This window comes from Canis lupus, chromosome 30, assembly GCF_048164855.1.
Source record: "Canis lupus baileyi chromosome 30, mCanLup2.hap1, whole genome shotgun sequence".
NCBI lineage: Eukaryota > Metazoa > Chordata > Mammalia > Carnivora > Canidae > Canis > Canis lupus.
Genome location: NC_132867.1, coordinates 37,748,490 through 37,761,252, shown reverse-complemented (window position 1 = coordinate 37,761,252; position 12,763 = coordinate 37,748,490). Strand labels below are relative to the sequence as shown.

The 12,763-nt window shown below is 44.8% G+C and overlaps 1 protein-coding gene across 9 annotated transcripts in view; it reads right to left on the bottom strand.

Moving 5' to 3' along the window:
• Nucleotides 1-12,763, bottom strand: part of B3GALT5 (beta-1,3-galactosyltransferase 5) — a 39,018-nt gene that overhangs the window by 7,472 nt on the left and 18,783 nt on the right. The gene's annotated exons all lie outside the window — the stretch shown is intronic.

The following is a 12,763-nucleotide window of genomic DNA, read 5'->3' as shown; positions in this document are numbered from 1 at the left end:
TGCCTGTGTCTCTCTCTGTATCTCTCTATCTCTCTCTCTTTCTCTCTCTCTGTCTCTCATGAATATATAAATAAGATCTTTAAAAAAAAAAAGAAAGAAAGAAAAGGAAGTATTTATCCCCAGGTTCTGTCCCTCAAAGTTTGGCTAAGAGGCAGGAACCCTTAGCATAAAGCAGCTCTATGGACATAGCCATGAATAGGCAACTATCTCTGCTATGGAAGCCCCACCTTCACAACACACCTGGCCAGCCTGTGTAGCGTACCCACCCAATCAGGAATGGAACAACAGTTTATTTAGCAGATTCTGGATACCAGGCTTTGCTCTTCCAATCTACAGGCAATAGACACAGACACAGAGCCTCGGAACCGGAGTAGATAAGTATTGTGCATGAATTATAGATCAAGGCAAGCCAGAAGGTGGCAGGCCCCTTCTTATCTCTCCTCTGCTTCCCCGCCCTCCCCAGGAACCTGTGCAGGTGTTACTTCAGTTCTAGGCTGGGGTCACTGTGTGCTCCTTCTGGGCCAGAGTGCCCAGGGGGCCAGAAGCATGCCATCCTAATACTCGAGGCTGTGCATAGATTAGACACTGGACACTTCAGAATTACAGTGGAATAGCACAAAGCTAGAGGCTGTCTGTGAGGAGCCTGGAAGTCAGTGTCTTAACTCCATCAAACAGGCGGTCCCTTCCCAGGCCAGGTGGGTAGGACTCCTGACCTAAGGCTACAGGGCCTGAAGTCAAAGGGATTAGAAGTCCACCTCCCCAAGGGCTAGAAAGCCAAAGTCAGTCTGCAAAGTTAAGTTTAATGAGGCTGGGGGGAGGGGGTGGGGCGGTGGCAGGGACAGGAGAGAACATCCTGGATCTGAAAAAAGGATGATGAATGTAACCTCATAAAATACCATCAAGAGACTTCAAAAGCAAGCCACAGAAAGGGAGAACATATGTGCCATACATATATCTGAAAAAGGACTATCAGTCAGAATATATTGAGAACTTCTATAGATCAATGAGGAAAGCACAAAAACAAAACAAAACACAAAAAAAAAAAACCCACAATCTTAAAAACTGAGTTGTAATTCTCCAAAGAAGACATACAAATGGCCAATAGACACATAAAAAATGCTCAACATCACTTGGCATCAGGGACATACAAATCAAAACCACAATGAGATACCACTTCAGACAGTCAGAACAGCTAAAATTAACAAGTTAGGAAATGACAGATGTTGGGAAGGTTGCAAAGAAAGATGAAGCCTCTTACACTGTTGATGGGAATGCAAGCTGGTGCAGCCACTCTGGAAAACAGCATAGAAGTTCCTCAAACCTAAAAATAGAGCTACCTTATGACCCAGCAATTGCACTACTAGGTATTTACCCAAAAGATACAAACATAGTGATCCAAAGGGAGACCTGCAACCCAATCTTTATAGCATCAATGTCCACAGTAACCAAAGTATGGAAAGAGTCCAGATGCCCATCAACAGATGAATGGATAAAGAAGATGTGGTATTACACACACACACACACACACACAATGGACTACTACTCAGCCATCAAAAAATGAAATCTTACCATTTTCAATGATGTGGATGGAACTAGAGGTTGTTATGCTAAGCTAAATAAGTCAGTCAGAAAAAGACAATTATATGATTTCACTCATATTTGGAATTTAAGAAACAAAGCAGAAGATTAAAGAAAAATAAAAAATGTTTATTTTTTTATTAAAAAAAATAAAATTTTATTTTTGTAAATAAAAAGAAAGGGAGGGAAAAATAAAATCAGAGAAAATCAGAGAGGGAAACAAACCATAAGAGACTCTTTAACTCTAGGAAACAAACTGAGGGTCATTGTAGAGAAGGTGGGTGGGGAATGGGGTAACTGAGTGACAGGCATGAAGGAGGGCACGTGATGAGATGAGCACTGGGTGTTATATACAACTGATGAATCACTAAACTCTACCCCTGAAACTAATAATACACTATATGTTCAAAGTAATTGAATTTAAATTAAAAATAAAATGAATTGTGAACAGATATTTCACAAAAGAAGATATTTAAATGGCCAAAACCCAAGAAAAGACATCACTAATCATCAGGGAAATGCAAATAAAACCACAATAAAGAACCACTACCATCCATGAAGATGACTAAAAGGAAGTGAGATGTTGGAAAGCCCTATTTATTTGGCAGCATCTACTATGCGGAAAGCTATATGATCTGACTCAGCAAACCACACCTGAGCTCACACCCAACAGAAATGATGTGTGGCCAAGAACGTGCAGAGCACATTGCTGCCCATAAAAACCAAAACCTGTGCTCTCTGTCTGGGTCCAACCAAGAGGGAGAAAGCACACAGTAATTCAAAGGGACCACTATAAAGTTCCTCTACAGAGAAAGGGGAACCCTCTTACACTGTTGGTGGGAACTCAAGCTGGCACAGCCACTCTGGAAAACAGTGTGGAGGTTCCTCAGAAAAGTTGAAAATAGAGCTACTCTACCACCCAGAAATTACACTACTGGGTATTTACCCCAAAGGTACAAATGGATCACCCCTTTGGTGATCCAAAGGGGCACCTGCACCCCAATGTTTATAGCAGAAATGCCCACAATAGCCAAATTGTGGAAAGAGCTCACCAACACATAAATGGATAAAGATGTGGTCTATATATACAATGGACTACTACTCAGCCATCAAAAAAATGAAATTTTGCCATTTGCAATGATGTGGATGGAACTAGAGGATATTATGCTAAGTGAAATAAGTCAACCAGAGAAAGATAATTATCATATGATCTCACTCACATGTGGAATTTAAGAAACAAAACAGAATCATAGGGAAAGAGAGAGAAAAATGATACAAGATGAAACCAAAGAGGGAGACAAATCATAAGAGACTCTTTATCATAGGAAACAAATTGAGGGTTGCTGGAGGGGAGGGAGAGGGGATTGGAGTAACTGAGTGATGGGCATGAAGGAGGGCACCAGATGGGATGAGCACTGGGTGTTATATAAGACTAATGAATCACTGAACTCTACCTCTGAAACCATTAATACATTGTATGTTATTTAGTTGAATTTATATAAAATTTTAAAAAAAGAATCATTCCTCTAACAAGGGATCTGAGTGATGACCAATTATCAATAAACAAAGAGATCTCTAAGAACAGAGGAACAGCAGATATAAGGAGCAGCACTGCCTCTGGTGCTTAAGATGAAAACTCAAGGAAAGTCCCCAAATCCAGGCCAGAAATGCAGACCTCTGTGACGAGGACACAGTCTGGTCCACTGACAGGAAAGAAGTCACTATGGGCCCAGAGCCATTTTCAAGATTAGTCAAAAAAGAGCGACTTTAGAGCCAAGAGGTAATACATTAATAAATGACATGAAAGTAAACAAGAAATTTCCATCAATAGTAGAGTGGGTCAATGAAATGTTACATAGCCGTTAAAAAATACAAACTTTTGATATACCCACTATGTATTAATCTGACAGATGTTATGTTGAATGAAAGGAGCCAGACATGAAAGAGTATGTCCTTCATGATTCCATTGATAAGAAGTTCAAAACCTGGCAAAATGTATCAATGATAATAGAAGTCAGAATAGAAATTAGCTTTGGTGGAGGGATTATTAACCAGGAAAGGGCACAACTACCCTTCTGGAGAGTTGGCCATATTTTATTTTTGATCTGGATGGTGGTTACATATGTAAAAATTCATTGAGCCATACTACCAAGACTTGTGAACTTTGCTGTATGTTATTCACATTAATAGTTTCTTTTTTAAATATTTTATTTATTTATTTATTCATGAGACACAGAAAGAGAGAGAGAGAGAGAGACGCAGAGATACAGGCAGAGGGAGAAGCAGGTTCCATGCCAGGAGCCCGATGTGGGACTAGATCCTGGGACTCCAGGACCACGCCCTGGGCTGAAGGCAGGCACTAAACCACTGAGCCACCCAGGGATCGCCCACATTAATAGTTTTGAATAATTTCCAATAAAAATAAATCTCTGAAAAGGTGATATCTTCTGTAAAATAGGCTGAATTGATTTACCACAAAGTCTGATTTTTTTCACAGTGCATTTCATGGGCCAGTGCATCACATCACAAAAACATTTTGTGTCTGGGTCTTAATTTAGAATGATGACTGAATAACAACCCAAACAAGTCAATGTTATTGAAAGAAAAACATCAGTGTTGGGGCACCTGGGTGCTCAGTGGCTGAGCGTCTGTCTTCGGCTCGGGTCATGATCCCAAGATCCTGGGATCGAGTCCTGCATAGGGCTCCCAACGGGGACGACAGGGATCCTACCTCTCTCTCTGCCCGTGTCTCTGCCTCTCTCTATGTATCTCTCATGAATAAATAAATTAAATTAAAAAAAAAAAAGAAAGAAAACATCAATGTTACTTATAGTTCTCTTAGAAACAAGAGACCTGGCTTGTCATTCTGGGCCATAGGAGGGTCACAGGTTTTGGTCAGGAAACAGAAACAAGAGCAACAGACAGGTCCAGGTCATGGCTTTTATTGAGTATTTTTATGGAAAAGGTGACACATGGCAGGTGAACAGATGAGGACAGGCTAGTTTGAGTAATTCTGGCAACTGGCTGTCATGTGGCCCCTAGGCACCTGGTACCTGGCCCTGGGACCATTAAGGCAGAGGAATCACGTCTCCTGAGGAAATAGGGCCAGAGGAAGTGTGGCTCTGGATGGGTTCTTTTGCATATTAAACACCAGGTCCTCGCTGGGCCCTTTCTTATTTCTAAGAATGGGCTCACCCTGGGAGGGGCAGTCCCTCCCCAGACAGAAATAAGGTGTCGAAACATAATATATAGAAAATTAAGAACAGGATTAATATGACTCCGGGAAACAAAGTCGGACTAGCTTTTTCTGAAAACTCTAAAATGTTGACGTCTACTTTACCATTATCAGTTGGCCAGATAAGGAAGACAGTCTCCCCCACCCCCGATCTAAGTGTGAGTTTTCTACGATGATTCTGCAATATTGCATTCATGGTCAAATCAGTACCTACCCCACTTTCTGTTGTAAGTCAGCTCAAGAAGCTACAGAGCAGATTTTAGAAGACCCTTTTTGTTAACTTCAGGTAGCCTGCTGGGATGGAAAGATGGGGGAATTTGAAAAAAGATCTTGTTCACATTTGGCTCCGTCAACACAGTGGTATAAATTGGCACCAGGGTACTTCTGCGCAGCAGACCTGTGTCTTTGTCTCCAATTGAGATCATAATGTCTGCCTCACAGTGTGGCCGGAAAGCACTATATGCAGGGCAATAATTATTTCTGTCCTGGTTCTAATCAAAGTGTGCCTTTTGGTAGTATCGATTCATAATTCGACTCTTCTCTTCAAGCTCCACCTTGCTAGAGGTATTTGGCCCAGTTCCTGGTCACAGACAAGTGGGTCATAGACACCCCCCGTGCTGTCCACAGGGTGACCCAAACCCAAAGAAGAGTGGACAGAGTGGTCTAGAAGGTTCCTGAAGAGCCTTACTCTTGGCGGGCTGCTCCCAAACATATAGGATTACCAAGGACATCAACGATGTTGAAATACATTTATCAAAAATCATTTTTAAAGTGTGCCAGAGTAATATATGCCCCTCCTTATGACTGCATCTCACAACAACTTCTGGCTCCGGGTCTGACAACTATCTTAGTTTTGAAGACAGCAAGAGCTGTGCCCCTGTTTGGAAATGTCTACAATTCCTATCATGTGATGTAAAAATATCGGTGATTTCTTTCAGAGACAAAGTCACAGGTTCTACTGTGTGTGGATCAGTGTCTGTTATGGGCTGATTTGTGTCCCCCTCAAATTGGTGTCCTGGAGACCTAACCCCTAGTCTCTCAGAATATGACCCCATTTGGAGATAGGGTCTTTACCAAGTTACAATAAGGTCATTAGGGTGGGCCATAATCCAGTTATGACTGGTGTCCTTATAAAAAAGTGGTATTGGGCAGCCCTGGTGGCTCAGCAGTTTAGCGCCTGCCTTCAGCCCAGGGCCTGATCCTGGAGACCCGGGATCGAGTCCCATGTCAGGCTCCCTGCATGGAGCCTGCTTCTCCCTCTGCCTGGGTCTCTGCCTCTCTCTCTCTCTCTCTCTCTCTCTCTCTCTCTGTATCTCTCATTAATAAATAAATTTTTAAAAAAATTCTTTAAAAAAAGGGGGGTATTTAGACACAAACACACAGGGAGAATGTCATGGGAAGATGTAGGCAGAGATTGGGTGATGCTTCTACAAGCCTAGGAAAGTCAAGACGGCCGGCACACACCAGAAGCCAGGAGAGGGGCCTGGAGCAGGTTCTCCCTCACAGCCTCAGAAGGAACCAACCCTGCCCACACCTTGATCTCAGACTTCCAGCCTCCAGCGCTGTGAGACAATACATTTCCATTGTTTTAAGCCACCCACCTGGGGTACACTGTTACGGCAGCCCCAGGAAACCAATATGGTGCCCACATTCATGATGGAAGAAAGTGCTACATTTCAGTTGGAGGTTTGTGAAAATAAGAACATAGGGTTTTTTCCCATCGTAGGTGTTGGATCCCAAGTAATTAGTTCTTCTCTGGTCCTCAGGGTCCCACGCAGCCCGTGGCAGACAGGCTCACACCCCCGAGTGACGAGGGTCACACTCAGAACTACAGCAGTGTGGCACCTGGAGGGAAGCCAGGACAGTGGAAGTGGGAAGCACTGGGGGAGATGGGTGGCCCCCACATTACCAGTCACTCTGAGAAGGTTCTCATGCCCATGGTTGTTTCTCTCTGGTCTTGCTATCTGGCACGGCCACAGCTGTCCCAGGGCCAGGAGGTCAGGCTGAGGTCGAGCAGTGTGGAACATCTGCGAGCTGCACCCTTTCACCACTTTTTTGGATAAAGTGTACTTTTTAACTATATTTTCTAAATGGTGATAGTGGCTCACAATGTTAAAATTGTTTCCTATTTAATAAAATGAACCATAATTCTATTTCAGCCCTGCTCCCATTTACAAGCTGTTTTACCACCTTCCTGGCTCCTGCAGTGGCTCAGCAGAGGCCCACCAAGAGGAGGCAGTGGCCATGGACTCTCCCACCAGCCGCCCACCCGCCGTGGGGCATCTGCGAGCCAGTGGCCCAGGCCCGCACACGCAGGTGTTCAGAGAGGGCTCCTCTCTGGTGAGAAGGGCACTCAAGTGTCCCACCCCAGTGCAGAACGGTATCTCTCTGCCTTTCACATCATCTCATGAGCCCAACCAGAAGCTGTGAACAGAAACCCCATTTATCATCCGCCTCTCACTGGGCAGTGGCTGCGGGCCAGCATGGCCTCAGGGGGCACCCTGTGCCTGTCTTTCCAGGCTGGTCAATGAAGACAGGACCCTATCCTGTTGGAAGCACTCTCGGCATAGCCCATGGCTGTCACAAGGGAGTGAGCACTGTGTCCTCACCCCAGGCCCTTTTGCTGCCTCAGCCTCCCGAGAGGCTCCCCTGTGGCAAGTAGGGGTCCAGGCTCCATGAAGAAGACAGACCTGGAAGGCCTTAGGGCCCACAGCACGAGCAGAACAACAGCTAGCAGAGTGTGAGAGGAACCCCCTCCTGACCAGGCGCCCGTCAGGGTCCTCCAATTCCTTTCCCAATGAGATCTCAACCTTCAGACATCCGCCCAATTTTAGCTAGAACCCTGCTAGGTTGGTTTGGCCAGAACCTGACCCCTGATGTTTCCTCCTAGGAATCTCTCAAGGGCTTCCCCCACCCCAGCACCACCACCCCCATCTCTCTGCTCCTCAGCTGTACTTCCTACTTGTCTGTGCCCTATTGGGAGTTGAAGCCAGCTCTATCCCAGGGTCTCTCCTCCACTGCAATAATTCCAGACTGAAACCTGGTTTGCTGCTTTATCTGTTGTACAGCTCTGGTTTTTCTTTGACAGGGCAGAGGAGAGAACAGAGGTATGCTGGACAGAGGCAGGGAATCTGGAAAGGCCTGGTGGGTTCCAGAAACAGGATGATGTACACTGGGAGGGCAGCTGGAGACCAGGTAGGGCGGGCCCCAGGTCTGGCCTTTTCTGAGGACACCAGGGAGTTCATAGTCCTTCGCTAGGCCTTATTCACTGAGGAGTCTGGGGTCTGATGGGGCCTCCCTCTCCTACCCATAGTACGACAGAGAAGCTTCCCACTAACTTCGATTATAGCTGCTCCAGTCTGAGGAGCTAGAGCACACGGTTCATACCAATGATCACTGGTCCCAGAGTTGATGAATTTAGAGTCTTAGGGAGGCATTTTCAGGATTGACATTTTAGGCAACCAAATACCACAGACCGGGTGGCTTGAACAACAGACATTTCTCACTCAGAGCTCTGGAGGCGGAAGTCGGAGATCAGGCTGCCAGCATGGTTGGGTTCTGGTGAGAGCCACCCTCTTGGCTCACAAAAGCCAATTTCTCACTGTGTCCCCACATGGCAGAGGGAGGAGAGAGGATGAAAAGAGGGAGGGAAGGAGAGAGGGAATGTGCACAAGGGCTCTCTTGTGTTTTGGGTCTCCTCTTTACAAACACACTAATCCCACCACACAGGCCCCACACTCATGACCTCATCTAAATTTAATTATCTCCCCAAAGCCTCACCTCCAAATGCCACCACATACATCTGAATCTGGAGGGAGGTATAATTCAGTCCATAGCAAGGATAATCTCCAAACATTTACTGAGCACCTACACTATGTGAAAGGCAGGGCGCTGGTCACTGTGAGTAGTCCTGGGGTCTCCTCCGACTCCCTGGGTCATCTTCAGTTACATGAACATACTACCCAGAGGCAAGGGTTAGCCTCCCAGGCTTTCTGCTGTGCTTCCCAGTGGGAAGCACCATTTCTAGACCCTCCTGACTCATTCTCTTCTAACACAGACATGATAACTGCACCTGGCCTGGTGACTTGGACTCTGAAACAGAGAGGTAGAGACATAAATGTGCTTTGGGGGAAGGGGAGGCGTTCAGAGGCACTCCTGCAATCCCCTTGCTCTGCAATCTACCCCCTGCTGAAGCTTTCTCTATTAAGAAAAAAAATGCTTAACTTGCAGCTCTCAAACCTTCAAAAACTGAAAGCACAACTCAAGGTTTTTAAAATCCAGATTTCTTTAAACCTCCACAGCATTCTTTTCTCAATGGCCCAAATAACACTCAACAATCATACAGGACAGTTTTATCCACAGTGTCAGAAGGAACAACAACAACAAAATGATGACCATAGATTTAGGAAGGCCAATCTACAGTGGGCTTTTTTTTTTTTTTTTTAATTTATGATAGTTACACAGAGAGAGAGAGAGAGAGAGAGAGAGAGAGGCAGAGACACAGGCAGAGGGAGAAGCAGGCTCCATGCACCAGGAGCCCGATGTGGGATTCGATCCGGGGTCTCCAGGATCACGCCCTGGGCCAAAGGTAGGCTCCAAACCGCTGCGCCACCCAGGGATCCCTACAGTGGGCTTTTTAAATAAATAAGCAAGCTTTGGATTATTTCAGTAAGCTAAGACCTGGGACTTTTCTTCTAAACAAAAATTAAAACAAATTAATAACATAGCAGAAAGGATACAGCAGAATGTTATTAATGGGGTTGCTGATTATTCTGTGCAATCAACTATGTCAAAAAATCCAGAAAATTTGGAAAAGCTCTTTGATTGCCCGGGTCTGATGAAATATAAGAGGGATAGCATCTTTAACAGCATATAAAACACTCTGAAAACAAATACAAGAGATTTCTCTCAAGGAGCAGCTTCTCCCCAATTATTCCTCATGCCTGTGGCCCAAATGGTAGAGCCATAGACTCTAGGCTGCTTGAGGGCCCTTCCTCCAGAATTCTAGAGGGACAGGAATTCGGCACGCAAACCATAGAACAGGAAAAGGAAGAAAAATAATTCAAACCAGTGAGTGTGACCATTCTGGAAATATGGCCTGCCCGGATTTCAGTTTACATGAAGTGCCCCAAACAAGAAGCAGTGGAAGCAACAGGCAGCGTTTGGGCTGGACTTGAGCTGCACGCAATGTGTCTTCATGGCTTAAAATTTCATTTCTCGACCAACATGTTTAGCTGATCTTTCAGATGAGGACTCAAAGAGCTACTTATCAATCAGCCCATGCCCTGCACAATCTGTTCCAATCGACCTCCATGCCTCTACCCTCAGGCCACACCTGTTCCCTTCAGCCCCATGAACAGACCTGTTTCTTCCCTTCTGTGCAAATGGCTCTCCCGCTGTGCTTTCTGGCTTTCTCCACCTGTGACCCCCGACTTCCACCCCTGCCATGCCATTTCTGCTCAGCTAACTCTAGCTCACCCCTGACCCTGACCAATTCCTCAGCAAAGCCATTCCTTCATTTACTACTCATGGCACCCCCATATGGTATTTAATCAATTTCATTAATGGGTCATACTTTATTATTTCTTTGTGCAAACTTTGGCTAGCATTCCCACTGCTTGATAACCCCAGCACAGAGTAAGAACCATCTTCCACATTTTTGACCATTGTAGCACCTGCCAACACACAATATTTGCCACATACGACCCCAAAGGAAAGTTCTGAATGAATCAGTGAGAAGATGCCCATGTCTCTGAAAGCCAAATCATGCTTTTTGCAACATGGAGACATTTTCTTACCTGAAAACAAACCTTCACTTTATAGGACATCTCCTTGGGATGAATTTTTTTTCACCAAATATTTCAGTGCCTTAGGTATTTTTGTTTTATGTACATTTCATAAGACTTCAATTATTTCCCAGAAGAAATAGAACCTGGCTTACTTCAACAGAAGAAGAAATACTGAGAGTTTCACCCCCTACTGCTCACACTGGGGAGGCTGAGGGGGTCACCAGCAGCAGCGTGTGGAGCGTCGTTAGGGGGTTCAGACATAACTTCACATGCTTTCTCATGGAAGGAAACAAAAGCTGTGCTGAGAAGAAAGACGGGAACTAATAGCACATTAGTCACATTAATTTGCCTACTGGTCCTGGGAGGTAGTCAGATGCGGAGGAGGATGCAAGATAATTTTCATTGAGAAAACAGTGCATATACACAATAATAAACCATGGCTCTCCAGACGCAAAAGTCAAGAGCATTACACAATTTGCCAACATGGCAATAAGGACTCTCCAGTGCAACTGACCCTCCACCGAACACCCTCCTGACCCAAACACCTTCAATCTCCAAGGCACACGAAGGTCGCCCTCAACCTGCTACTTCCTCTGATTATGGGAAAACTTTCTTTCCATGGATTTTGTCACTCATGGCTACCTCTCAACCCTGACAGATGACAGGGAAGAAGAAGACAACAAAAATCTATCAACGAGCAAAAAGCTGAATCCAAGCATCAGCAGTTGGGTCAGGACAGGCAGGCCCACCCTTGAGGCTTCTACTATTGTTAATGCCACTGTGACCATTTGTCTTCTGCTAGGATGCCCTTTGGACCAGGGTCCTTTGATTTCACTGCAGGAGGTGGAGCCGAAGATTCTGGTTTCACAGTGGATGCTCTGTAACAGGTGGGCAATTTCTACCTCAAGGTGATGAACTACGTTCTTAGGCCTGTCGTTTTATTCCTACACAATGATCAGATAACTTCCTCCAGCATATCTTACTTGTTGATTATCTTCTGGAAGGATTCCACTGATAACCCACAATGAGGAAATGAACTTTGTTTTTCTAATAGAAATACGATAAAACTTCCTGACTTTGCTTGCTGGGCTCAAGATTACTTGGCCTGGCCTGAAGCAGATGCCTCTGCCCAGGCTCTGGCAAAATTTTGAGGCCATGGCACTTGGAAAAGAATCTCATAGATGAAGGAAGATGAAGTCCCCCTTTTCACGATTCAAGCACTGACACCTACACAGTCGCCAAGAGACTTCACTCAACCTTCCAGGACTGTTCAACCCAGACTTTCATTTACAAATATGAGCCATGAAGGGTAAACCAGTCGCTATTTGAGAGAAATTAGCACATGGAAGGGAGATTGGGCAAATATCTTAGTAGTCTTCTTAAGAAAGCAAAATTTTTCCTTGACATGCTAGAAACAAATTTCACAATTACCATTTGTATATAAATATCCTCTGGTTACAAATACTCTTACCAATTCAAGACATCTCCATAGCAGAGAAAGTGAATGTCAGTATACAAAATAACTATTTCACTAGTTGAAAACTGACCTTTTCTCAAAATAGTGAACTTGAGAAAACCTTACTGCAGTGGTGACAAGTAACGCTGAGTCACACCTACTTTTTAGGATTCCCTATTACCAAGGGACCAAGGTGCAAGACAGCTGGTCAAGGCAAAGTCTCACGCCCCTCATGTGATGCAGAGACATTTGTCTACATCTGCTTCCTGCTCAAGACGAATCATGGCAACCACTGCCCTGCTCTCTGACTTAAATCACTCAGCCTTCTAATAAAAGAGCTCAATAGTCACATCCTACTGGGAATCTTTGGAACAGGAATGATGGAATATGGAGTTGCTCTGCTACACCCCCCAGAGCTCCAGGTACCTCAAGGCCTAACGCAGTGGTTAAGAAATAGTAGGAGGCATACAAATATTTGGTGAATAAATGATCTGAAGTGACTACCTGGGCAGTGTCTATGACCATAAAACAAAAAGACTCCTCTTTCACTAGATCAATAAGCTCCAATGCTCAGCTCATTTCTATCTCTCCAAGTGTATCCACACTTAGACCTCCATCCCCATCTGTGTTCTGGGATTCGGGCTTCAGGTCTGGGGGAACTATGAATTTTGTCCTCATCACTTCTAATGACAATAAATAATAAAA